Source organism: Balaenoptera borealis, assembly GCF_965194805.1.
Source record: "Balaenoptera borealis genome assembly, chromosome: 5".
Classification (NCBI taxonomy): Eukaryota; Metazoa; Chordata; class Mammalia; order Artiodactyla; family Balaenopteridae; genus Balaenoptera; species Balaenoptera borealis.
In genome coordinates this window covers 70933813-70946793 of record NC_138862.1, presented here as the reverse complement: position 1 = coordinate 70946793, position 12981 = coordinate 70933813, and the positions used below count along the sequence as shown (strand labels likewise).

General features: G+C 36.0%; 1 protein-coding gene across 8 annotated transcripts in view; it reads left to right on the top strand.

Annotated features, from left to right (window-relative positions):
• Positions 1 to 12981, top strand: part of ZNF148 (zinc finger protein 148) — a 127850-nt gene that overhangs the window by 18606 nt on the left and 96263 nt on the right. Inside the window, exon 1 of one of the 8 annotated variants that reach the window (XM_082392322.1) lies at positions 7573 to 11597. The exons of the other annotated variants lie outside the window; for them this stretch is intronic. The gene's annotated coding sequence lies outside the window, so the exon portion shown is untranslated. Of the gene's footprint in view, positions 1 to 7572; positions 11598 to 12981 lie in introns of those variants that run through there. 8 annotated transcript variants of the gene reach the window in all.

Here is a 12981-nt window from a genome sequence, read left to right as displayed (position 1 = left end):
CTACTGTTATCTGAATTGCCAAACTTAATCAGTTCTCACCATTTTTCAATCCTAATTCATTTGTGTGTTTATAGTTCTGTGTGATTTTCTCCTATATATAAATTCATGTAACTACCACAACAGCGAAGATACAGAACTATTCCATCACCGCAAAGAAAAGCCCTCTTGCTACCGTTTATATTTGCACCCTACCCCAAAATCCCTCCCTGTCCCCTGGTGACATATTTTCCATCTCTATAGTTTTGTCTTTTCAAGAATGGTTTATAATGGTATATTAATACATACTTTGTGTAACCATTCAGCTGTTGAAGGGCTTTTGGTATATTCAGTATTTTGCTATTAATAATAAAGTGGTTATGAACATTCATGTTCAGGATTTTATGTATAGTTCTCTGAGATAAATGCCCAAGAGTGAGCTTCCTGGGTTGAATGGGAGGCCATATTTAGTTTTATAAGAAACTTCCAAACTGTTTTTCAGTGTGGTGTATCATATTACATTCCCATCAGCAATGTAAGAGATTTTCTGCATCCTTGCCAGCATTTGTTATTATTGCTATTTATTTTAGCCATTTTGATAGGTGTATAGTGATATCTTACTGTAGTTTTAATTTGCATTCTCTAATGGCTAATGATATTAAACGTCTTTGTGTGTACTTATTTGTTGTCTGTACATGTCTTTTGCTCATTTTTTAATCAGAATGTTTTTTTTTTAACTTTTGAGATTTGAGAGTTCTTCATGTATTTTAAATACAAGACCTTTGTCAGATACATGGTTTGCAGACATTTTCTCTCAGCCTGTAGCTATGATAAGCTACATCTTCTTAAGAAGGTCTTTCACAGGGCACATTTTTAAAACATATTTTATTGAAGTATAGTTGATTTAAGTGTTGTGTTAATTTCCGCTGTATAGCAGAGTGACTCAATTATACATACATACATACATATATATATATGTATATATATATATGTGTGTATATATATATATATATATATATATGTGTGTATATATATATACACACACACATATATACACACATATACTTTTTCATATTCTTTTCCATTATGGTTTGTCACAGATTATTGAATATAGTTCCCTGTGCTAGACAGTAGGACCTTGTTGTTTATCCATCCTATATATACTGGTTTGCATCTGCTAATCACAAACTCCCAGTCCATCCCTTCCCCACTTTTCACTCCCCCTTGGCACAAGTCTGTTTTTTATGTCTGTGCGTCTGTTTCTGTTTAGTAGATATGTTCATTTGTGTTGTATTCAGTATTTTAGATTCCACATATAAGTGATATCATATGATATTTGTCTTTCTCTTTTTGACTTACTTCACTTAGTATGATAATGTCTGGGTCCATCCTTGTTGCTGTAAATGGCATTATTTCATTCTTTTTTATGGCTGAGTAGTATTCCATTGTGTATATATACCACATCTTCTTTATCCATTCATCTATCAATGGACATTTAGGTTGCTTCCATGTCTTGGCTATTGTAAATAGTGCTGCTATGAACATAGGGGTGCGTGTAATCTTTTCAAATTATAGTTTTTTAATTTATTTATTTTAATTATTTATTTTTGGCTGCATTGGGTCTTTGTTGCTGTGTGTGGGCTTTCTCTAGTTGCAGTGAGCAGGGGCTACTCTTCGTTGTGGTGTGCAGGCTTCTCATTGCGGTGGCTTCTCTTGTTTCAGAGCATGGGCTCTAGGCGTCTGGGCTTCAGGAGTTGTGGCTCGCGGGCTCTGGAGCGTAGGCTCAGTAGTTGTGGCACACAGGCTTAGTTGCTCTGCGGCATGTGGGATCTTCCTGGACCAGGGCTCGAACCCATGTCCCCTGCATTGGCAGGTGGATTCTTAACCACTGCACCACCAGGGAAGCCCCAGATTATAGTTCTGTCTGGGTATATGCCCAGGAGTGGGATTGCTGGATCATATAGCAACTATTTTTAATTTTTTGAGGAAACTTCATACTGTTTTCTATAATGGCTGCACCAATTTACATTCCCACCAACAGTGTAAGAGGGTTCCCTTTTCTCCACACCCTCTCCAGCATTTATTATTTGTAGAGTTTTTAATGATGGCCATTCTGACTAGCGTAAGGTGGTACCTCATTGTAGTTTTGATTTGCTTTTCTCTAATCATTAGTGATGATAAGCATCTTTTCATAGGGCACATGTTTTTTATTTTGATGAAGTTTGGCTTATTTTCTTTTATGGAACATGGGTTTGGTGCCAAGCCCAAGAACCCTTTTCTTTAGGTCTTGAAGGGTCTCTTCTTTTTTATTCTAAAAACTCTATAGTTTTATGTTTACATTCATCATCCATTTTGAAATAATTTTGTATGTGGTTGTGAGGTTTAGGTCTAGACTCTTTTCTTGGCATATGGATGTCCAATTGTTCCAGCACTGTTTGTTGAAAAGGCTATCTTTCCTCCATTGAATTATTTTTGCCCCTTTGTCAATTAAGAATTCATTTCATAGACTAGTTCATTTATTCTATAACCAGTTCATAGTTATAGAATTATTTAGATTATTGGTTTCATTTTGGTTTAGTTTTAGTAATGTGATTTTGATAAATTGGTCCATTTCTTCTAAATGTCCAATTTAAAAGTGTAAAATTTGTTGTAGTATTCCCTTATTATCTTTTTAAGTGCTGTACGATCTTAGTGATATCCCTATTTCAATCTTGATATTGTTGATTTGTGTCTTCTCTCTTTTTATTTTTATTTGTCATGTTAGAGGCTTTTAAAATTTTTGCTTCATTGATTTTCTCTATTTTCCTATTTTTAATTTCATTGATTTCTGCTCTTCATTGTTTCTGTTCTACTGCTTGCTTTGGGTTTATATTTTGCTTTTTTTTTTTTCTTAAAGTTTCTTGTGGTAAGTAATTAGGTTATTGATTTGAGATCTTTCCTCTTTTCTTTTTTTAAAGAGTTTTGTTTATTTTCTTTGTTTTTTTTTGGCTGCATCGGGTCTTAGTTGTGGCACACGGGGTCTTTGTTGAGGTGTGTGGGATCTTTCATTGCAGCGCGGGTTCTCTCAAGTTGTGGCATGTGGGTTTTCTCTCTCTAGTTGTGGTGCACGGGCTCCAGGGCACGTGCACCCTGTAGTTGTGACGTGCAGGCTCCAGGGCGCGTGGGCTCTGTAGTTTGTGGCACACGGGCTCAGTAGTTGTGGTGAGCAGGTTTTAGTTGCCCTGTGGCATATGGGATCTTAGTTCCCCAACCAGAGATTGAACCCACGTCCCCTGAATTGGAAGGCAGATTCTTTACCACTGGACCACCAGGGAAGTCCCTCCTCTTTTCTAATGTAAGCATTTAGTGCTATAAATTTCCTTCTAACTACTGGTTTAGCTGCATCCCACATATTTTGACATGCTGTGTTTTTATTTTCATTCATTTTTATGTATATATTTAAATTTTTTCTTTGAGATTTCCTCTTTGACCCATGGACTTTTAAAAAGTGTTCTTTATTGTTTTGTGTTCAGAAGTTTTCCTGTTGTCTTTGTTACTGATTTCTAGTTTGAGTCCATTATTGTCAGATAATGTACCTCTTGTATTATTTCAGTTGTTTTAGATTTGTTGAGGCTTGTTTTATGGCCCAGGATATGATCTGTCTTCATGAATGTTCCATGGGTGCTTGAAAAGAAATATGTATTCTGCTGTCGTTGGGTGGAGTATTCTATGTATATCAAGCTGACCTTATTGGTTGGTTGTGTTATTAATATAGCTTCTCTGCTGGAAAAAAAAGAGTTTTCATAGCTTTTCCATTCTTTTACTTTCAATGTATGTTACTGAATTTCTTGTTAGCAGCATATAGTGGGGCATTTCAAAAATCTACTCCGCCAGTCTGTCTTGATTCGTCTGTTTAGACCATCTGCATTTAAGGTAATTATCGATAAATATTAGCACTTAAATCGCCATTTTATTATTTGTTTTTTGTTTTATTTTCTCTGGTTTTCATTTTTTTGTTTCTCTTCTCTTGCCTTCCTGCAGATTACTAGAACATTTTTTAGGATTCTTTCATAATTTGTAAAAGATTTATTTATAATGTTTTTGAGTCTGTCTTGGTATAGTTTTCATAGTGGTTGTTGTAGTTGTTACCTAATGTATATATGACTCATAACAGTCTCCTGGTATCAGTGTTTTACTACTTCAACTGAAGTGTGAAAACTTTATTTCTCTTTTACCTTTTTACTTACTTGACTTTTAAATATAATTGTTTTAAGTATCAGTAGTAGTATAATTTTTGTTTCTGTCAGTTAAGTGTGATCTAGAAAACTAATGATGGAAAAGATATCCTGTTGTGTATACTTGTATTTCTATTCTTTTTCTTTCTTTTTTTAAAAATTTGTTTATGTTTAACATTATTTATTTATTTATTTTTGGCTGCATTGAGCTTCATTGCTGTGCGCGGGCTTTCTCTAGTTGCGGCGAGCGGAGCTACTCTTTTTTGCAGTGGCGGGCTTCTCTCTGTGCTGCGGAGCACAGGCTCTAGGCACACAGGCTCAGTAGTTGTGGTGCATGGGCTTAGTTGCTCTGTGGCATGTGGGATCTTCCTGGACCAGGGCTTGAACCTGTGTCCCCTGCATTAGCGTGCAAACTCTCAACCACTGCACCACTAGGGAAGCCCCTCTATTCTTTTTCTTGTTTGGAAAATTTTCTTCAGCCAGTCTTTATGGGTAGGGTTGCTAGTGACATGGTCTTTTAGTTTTTCTTCTTTTGAGAATGCTTTAAAAAATTTCTCCTTTGTTCCTTTCTGTGGTCTGAATGAATTCTCCTAAAATGTAAATGTTGAAATCCTAATACCCAATATGATGGTATTGGGAGTTGCGTCCTTTGGGAGGTTGTTAGGTCATGGGGGAGAGCCCTCATGAATGGGATTAGTGCTGTCACAAAAGAGGGAGCTCTTTTGCCCCTTTTCTGCCATGTAAGAATACAGACAGAAGTCTGCAGTCTGGAAGAGGCCCTTCACCTGACCATGTTGGCATCCTGATCTTGGACTTCCAGCCCCCAGAACTGTGAGAAGTAAATTTCTATTGTTTATAAGCCATCCATTTTGTGGTGTTTTGTTATGGCAGCCTGAATAGATTAAGACATTCCTGAAGAGTAGTTTCAACTGGGTATAGAATTCTTGGTTGGCAGTTCTTTTTTTATTTTTCTAGCATTCAAAAAATATTCTGCCACTTTTTTTGGCCTCTTTGATTGAGATGAGAAATCTGGTGTCATTTCAGTTCTTCCGTTATAGGTAATATGTTATTTTTGTCTGGCTGCCTTCAAAGTTTTTTCTTTGTTTTTAATTTTTGAACATTTAATTATGATGTGTCCTGGTGTAAATTTCTTTGGGTTTATCCTGTTTTGGGTTTGCTCACTTTTTTGGATCTGTAAGTTTGTATTTGTCACATATGAGAAGGTTTTTGCCGTCTTTTCTTTAAATACTGTTTCAGCCCCTCTCTGTTTCTCCTGTTTCTGGGACTCCAGTGATAAGAATGTTGGATCTTTTGTTATTGGCCCACAGGTTGCTAAGACTCTATTAGTTTTTTTTTCAGTCTTTTTTCTATCTGTTTTTCAGATTGGGTTAATTCTGTTTTTCTGTCTCAAATTCAGTGATTCTCTTCCCTGTTATCTCCATGGTTGTATTGAGCCTATCTAGCAAGTTTTAAAGTTTCATGTTATAGTACTTTTTAGTTCTGTAATTTTTAGTTCTGTAATTTTCTTTTGCTTCTTTTTTATAACTTCTGTTTCTTTGCTGAGATTTTCCATTCTTTTCACGTGTTTCAGGAGAACTTATAATTAATTGCTGAGACATTTTATTATGGTGCTTTAAAATCCTTTTCAAATAATTCCAACATCTGACTCATCTCTGTATTGGCCTTGGTTGATTATCCTTTCTCACTCATGTTGGGATTTTTCTTGTGTCATTTTCTGTGTTATATATTATGTTAGGAGGCTCTGGTCCCTATTTACAGTTTTTATTTTAGCATGCGGTCACCCTGTTTAGGTTTAGTGTACAGGTCTTGGCCCACTTTTATGACTTTGGTTCTAATGGCAGTTTAATTTTCAGAGCCTTTGTGGTTGGCTTGGTTTATCTGATGCTGTTGGGGCTCCCACTGGTCCTTGCTGATGCTGCCTGAGAGAATAGAAGACATTACCTCCTATCAGGCTTTTGGGTGTCTCTAGATGGGAGAGGATTGTGGTGGGATCCTCCTCCTGGTACCCACCTCAAACCTCCAATTCTTCACTGTCCCCATGTCTCTGGGTGAGAGGGAGAGTCTTGGTGCAAACTGAGATGCTTGAACTGGCTGGGTCCCTGAGTTCTGCCCACTTGCCTCAGTATTTCTAGGTGGAAAACAGGAGTTTCAGGTCATGTGGGGATGGAAGAGTTGCTTCCCCTTTCTGGTCTTTGTTGTTGACTGGGCTTCCAGTTGATATCCCTTGCTTGATATTGTAGAGGGACTCCTGTTTAGTTTGGGGGAGGAGTGTGGCTGTCTGGTCTACCTTCTGTTGCTGAATTGGTGGTCAGGAAATGCCAGTCAGGGTTGCCTTCTTCTGTTGGGTCTGGGGACATAAAACACTCTGCTGCTTTTCTGTTTCTGTAGTCTTGGAGTCCCAAACTGGTTAGCTGCCTGCTTACCAGTTTTCATAGTTTTCTTTCACTTGTCTCTGGTGTTATTCCCCTGGTTTAACATGGTGTTTAGTGAGGAGGGGCAGGGAAAAAGAGAGCTATGCCATCTTACCTAGACTGGAAGTTCAGATTCCTTAATTTTTGTGAACCTGCATCATCTCCACCCAGCGAGTTATTTCAGCTTTGAAAATAATGGTTTATGGCCACGTGCTTTGTGAACTTCTAAGTACAATGTTGCTTCAATTATAAACCACAGTACTGGACCCCTAGGAAGGTTTTGGAAGGTCAGTCATAACCAGTTCAAGAGGGTGCCAGGGAATAGATGCATGCAATTTACTAGGCATCTATCACATAAACTGAATTTTGTAGTATAGTTAATTAAAATGAAATTGTGAATTCTGGTATTTTCTTCAAAGATGTGTTCATTTTATGGATTATTTGTATTTAAGGTATTTAATAATTCCAGTAATATATAATAGTATTTTAATATTAGTAAATATTTTTCAAAACAAATTTGGAAAATCTTGTATTATGCAGCCGGTTTAATCTGTTTCTAATTCATAGGTTGAAAAGGAAAGATAAAATGTCCTGCTTTTTACATTCCCTAGTTTTCTAATTGAGAGTAAATTGGACCCAAATAAGAAAATGTCTATTCTACATTAGTAGAAGCTAGTGCTTCTAAATGATGAGTTAACTTGTTAAATCAACTACTACTGTTTATTTGGCTGCCCCGTGAGGCATGCAGGATCTTAGTTCCCTGACCAGGGATCGAACTGTGCCCCCCTGCAGTGGAAGTACAGAGTCTTAACCACTGGACTGCCAGGGAAGTCCCAACTACTACTATTTTTAAAAAATCTCACATATTACATGAATTGTTCAAACTAATATAGTTACTGCAGTGGAAGCACAGAGTCTTAACCACTGGACTGCCAGGGAAGTCCCAACTACTACTATTTTTAAAAAATCTCACACATTACATGAATTGTTCAAACTAATATAGTTACTGCAGTTACAGAGAAATCACTGGGCTTCTTTGCAGCCACTTCTTGAGGTACTCTCAGATTGACTCTGATGGCAAATCTTAGATTTCTAATCAGATTAAAAATCATTTCTTTTATGTGTGGACACACCTCTACATTGTGTCTAGTGCCTTATGTAATTCTGGGCATGTGTTTTAGAGGAGATAAGAGTGACTGACTCTAGTATTGAATAAGGTAAAATTGTCAGAAAATGAGCTTTTTAATGGACCATTTACATGTTTTTAAATGAGAGTATTTAATTATATTTCATATTAGAAGTAATAATTCCAGTTCCCTCTTGTTATTTTTGGTTTTTAATAATATTTTAACATGTTTTTATTCATGAAGAATTGACACTTAAAAATAAAATTTAAATAGTTAAACTTTAATTTTCAAATAGGTATTCCTATAATCTTTTCTAGGGTTTCCTTAGTTATTATTACAGTAGGATAATTTTTGTGTTATGAAAATCAGATGAATTTAATTTTTTGTATATTTACATGGTAACTATTACTGTAGATAGCATTTTAATTTCAAAGTTTATGTTCATTGATCTTATCCTTACTTCAAAGATGTTTATTTATTTTTGACTCTCAGAATATTGTTAAGAGTAACATTAAATATATCAATATTTTAACTCGGGAATGACCTTTCCTGTTGTGCTATGTTAAAGTAGACATTTATTTGGAGGCAGAGGATCTGGTTGAAGTCTTTGCCATGACAGGTGTTGTGTAACCATGGGTACTTAACCTCTTGAACCTCAGTTTCATCATCTATAGAATGGAGGCAAACAATAATACCTGCCTAGGTAATTGTGTGTGTAGGGGGTGTCCCGTGAAATATGACACTTGAAAGCACTTTTTAAACTGTGAAGTACTTTAATCAGAGCATGCTTGTAACGTTTTTGAGGAGATCATTTGAAAACTGACCTGAGTGATCTTGATCATCATAGTGCAAAATATTTTATGATTATTTACAAAATTGGTATGTATTCAAGTAAAAATTCATGTAAAAATAAAGCAGCTTTTCCTTGAGTTTAGTGGTTTACTATTCTTAAAAACTAATTTCTATTGGTGAATTTGGGGAAGGATTACATAGTTGCTTGATAGTTTATCATCCCCTCTGTGATAAGGTTAGCTTTTGGAAGGTGTCTTTCCTCAACAGGTGACTTGGATTTAAAGGTTAGGTTTGTCTCTTTAGTGGTTTATAGTCTAAGGATTTTCTAAAAATGCTTATACTGTTGTGTTTTCTAACGTGGATAGAGAGTTGGTTTCTTATTTGACAAATGTTTACTGGTTAGGTGATTTAAAAAGGTCAAGGGCAGGTGAACGTTTTCAGTTGGTGCCTTTATTTTACTCACTTCGGCCAACTTTTTTTTTTTTTTTTTTAAATGGTGAAGGTTTTTTTTTTTATTTTTAAAATTTATTTTATCTATTTATTTATCTTTGGCTGCGTTGGGTCTTCGCTGCTGCACGCGGGCTTTCTCTAGTTATGGTGAGTGGGGGCCACTCTTCAGTGCGGCCCACAGGCCCCCGATTGTGGTGTCCTCCCTTGCCACAGAGCATGGGCTGTAGGTGTGCAGGCTTCAGTAGTTGTGGCATGTGGGCCCAGCAGCCGTGGCTCGCGGCTCCAGAGCGCAGGCTCAGCAGCTGTGGTGCACAGGCTCAGTCGCTCTGCAGCATGTGGGATCCCCCCGGACCAGAGATCGAACCCGTGTCCCCTGCACCGCCAGGCAGACTCCCAACCACTGTGCCACCAGGGAAGCCCACGGCCAACTGTTTTTTAAGAATTTATTTGATTACCCCTTTGTAGGACTTTCTTTCTTAATCAAGTGGGTTAACTACATTGATTGTGAAATTTATAAGATTTTGGCTTAATTTTTGGTGAAGGTAGAAATGGAAAATTGTTCTAGAAAGACCTGGTTAGGGCAGTTTCTGGGGTGGGTGGTTTGAATTTTTGGAGCTTTCATTCCTCCTTAGGATGGATCTGGTCATGAATAGTACACTCTGAGTTCTAACAACTTTAATTGTCAAAGCAGGTAGTGTAAATTAAAAGAACACATATGTCTACTTTGTTACTGTGTAGAAATTCTAACCATATTCATAGAAATCTCTTGCCTGGAACAAACTTTTTTCCTTTACCTTTTTTTTTTTAAAAAAAACATTGTTCAGAAAGCATTATTAAATCACAAAAGTAAAACTAATGTAAAAGTAGAATTTAACTAATTACTTTCAAATATGATCTAGTTAAAAGATGCTAAAGGACTTGAAGCATTTTTCCTGTCAGATTCTTAAAGCCATGGTGGTAGTGATGAGGAGGAGGAGGTGATAGCACAGTAGATTGTGGAGTGCCTGCTAACCATTATAAAGACTTTGGTTCTGTCACTTACTAATTTTATAACCTTTGGTGAGTTACTTAACCCTTCAGTTTTTTCTTCTGTGAAATGTGAATAATATTAGCACCAACCTCATAGGTTTGTTTTTTGTATTAAGTTAGTTAATATCTGCAAAGACCTAGGAACACTACTGAGCAAAGTCCAAAGCATATGGTATTCATTTTATTCTTAAATGTGGAGCCAACATTAAAAGGTCACTTCTTCCTTTTCTTTTGGAAAGGTAACAGAGGGAGAATTAATTGATCCCTGCTTTGATTTTCCTATGATAAATTGCTTAAACTTCAGTTATAGCGCTTAACACATTATATTATCATCACTAACATTATTTCTTGTATGTTTACCATCCTTGCTAGATTATGAACTCCTTTGGGCAGAGACCATGATATTTTATTTTATGCATGTCTTAGGAATCTTAGATAGTGTTGCATATACATATCAGTTGATCAAAAATGTTGATTCAGTTAATGACAAAAATGTTGGCCTGAATAATGAATCAGACCACCTGCTGGTAAATACATTGAAATCCTGCCAGTCTGTCAGAACTAAATAATGGACGGGTAGTAGCTAACGGTCCCTGAAAAATATATCATTTATTTTCTTCCTTAATCTGTATTTTGTCTTAATTTGATTATACCTGCACAAGTGATTATTATTATTTTTTTTAAAATAAATTTATTTATTTTATTTATTTATTTTTCGCTGGTTGGGTCTTCGTTGCTGTGCGTGAGCTTTCTCTAGTTGGGGTGAGCGGGCTTCTCATTGCGGTTGCTTCTCATTGCAGAGCATGGGCTTCAGTAGTTGTGGCTCGCGGGCTCTAGAGCGCAGGCTCAGTGGTTGTGGCGCATGGGCTTAGTTTCTCCGCGGCATGTGGGATCTTCCCAGACCAGGGCTCGAACCTGTGTCCCCTGCATTGGCAGGCGGATTCTTAACCACTGTGCCACCAGGGAAGCCCCTGCACAAGTGATTATAATCAGGGAATAATTAGCCAGCAAAATCTTAAAATAGAGGAATTGCTAAGCAGGAATATTCAGTCACTTCTAAAGTAGGGGAAGTGGGGCAGGGAAAGAGGAAGATCTTAGCTGATCATTGGGTGGTTGCCCAAGTAACTTTATATCTTTCTTTTTGTACTTACAGGGTCGTAGTTTCCAGCCTGGTAGATTCTTTTCTTTTCCCCATTTTTGGTGGAGAGGGGTGGTAGAGGAGAAGGAGGGATAGAGACTTGGAAGGATAAGTGAAATTGGTAGATGATGCTAAATGAATTAGGTTTCCAGAGACAGAGACTATGTGGCAGGTGAGTTAGGGGGAATTCTGGGTTTCCATGGTAGAGGAAAGGTTGTGATGGGAAAGACATTACAAAATTTCTGTTTATAGATTCGGACTTTCAGGTTATATTATTTTGTACATTTGAGGGATGTGTGTATGTGGGAGTGAGGCATGCTGCTTTTTCCTTCTTGCTTCACTATTTTATTTTTGTTTCCTCCCTCTTTTAACATACCTAGTTATAGTCTTTGATGTGTGACAGCGTTAATTTAGAGCTTTCAATAAAAAGTGATGCAAGGTGAGTAGGCTTTCTGTGAAAATGTTTTCAACAGAATATTAACATCTCAAAAACGTTTGTCCAGCTGTATATGTTACCATTATTATGTGATGACATAAGTAATAATGTTTTCATTGTGGACTAGATAAATCCAGTCAACTTTAAAAGACTCATAATGTAATACCAAAGTCGCTAATGTCTAAAGACATTTTTATTTCCTATATATAGACTTTACCATGTCGTTTCTGTTCAACTTTATTCCTGTGAACTGTGTTGGAAATTCTAAAAGTTGAATACAGTAAAGAACGTAGAATGGTGATAGCAGTGTAGTGCAGATACAGTTTTATTTTACTTTACCTGTTTTTAATAGTGTCTACCACAATAATATAGTTTTATGGCTTTTATTATCTTTTTGATACTAACACTATAGAAAATATATATTTAAAAGTAGTTTTAAGTAACGGAGAGGAATGGCATATATGCTCTTTTGAATGCTTGGGAACAAAACTTTGAGGCAGGCAATTAAGAGCTTAGTAGAAATAAATTATTTTAAATAGATTTTTTGTTCGTAACTAGTTTAGCAACAAAGCTACTGACTGGCTAAGGACTAGAAAATGCTGAATTATCAGAAATGCTGTAATGTTTGTAATCCCTTGATAAAATTGTGTAAACACAGGTTAGAATTAATATACTTGGTTATTTTCTGAAGATTTAGAGTTTCTTTAATTGTCCTGCTTTTATATTTATAGCTTATTTATTTGCAGGGTATTTATTGAGTCCTAAAAATGTGTTTAGGCTATTATATAAAATGCTTTTTTATTTCTGAATAAAAGTTATATTTGGCCTATTCTTTGTTTCTAATAAAATTTCAGCTTTCAGTCCTCATTATCTCCATTTCATATACCAGGAAAACATATCCCAGTTGCAGGAAGAAAATTATATATGTCCAATATCAATGCAATACCAACATGGAGTGTTAATTTTCTGTATTAGTCTCTGTTGAAAGATTGATTATAGACATTAAAAAAATATTTATGGACCATTTTAACATTATTAAATATCTTTGCCTTGAAAATTTTAAATACTTAACATTTTTGTATTTTCAAAAACTATATTCTTAAAATAATTAGACTTTGAGCTCAGGGAACTGTTACTCTGGGATTTTAACAGGAACTAGTACTATTTGAGTAATTGAGAACATCAACATATGATTTTAGTGAAATACATTTTGTGCCTTCCTTCCTATTTTAAGTTGTTTATGATAATTCTAGTTTATTACCCTGATTTTAAAGAAATCCTAATCCTCAGCTAGAAGTTAAATTTGGAAAAGTCCAGTTAGTGTCTGGGTCATTTCTTTTCTTCATGATATCATTCAGCACTGATGGGTCATTACAGTTGAACTAAG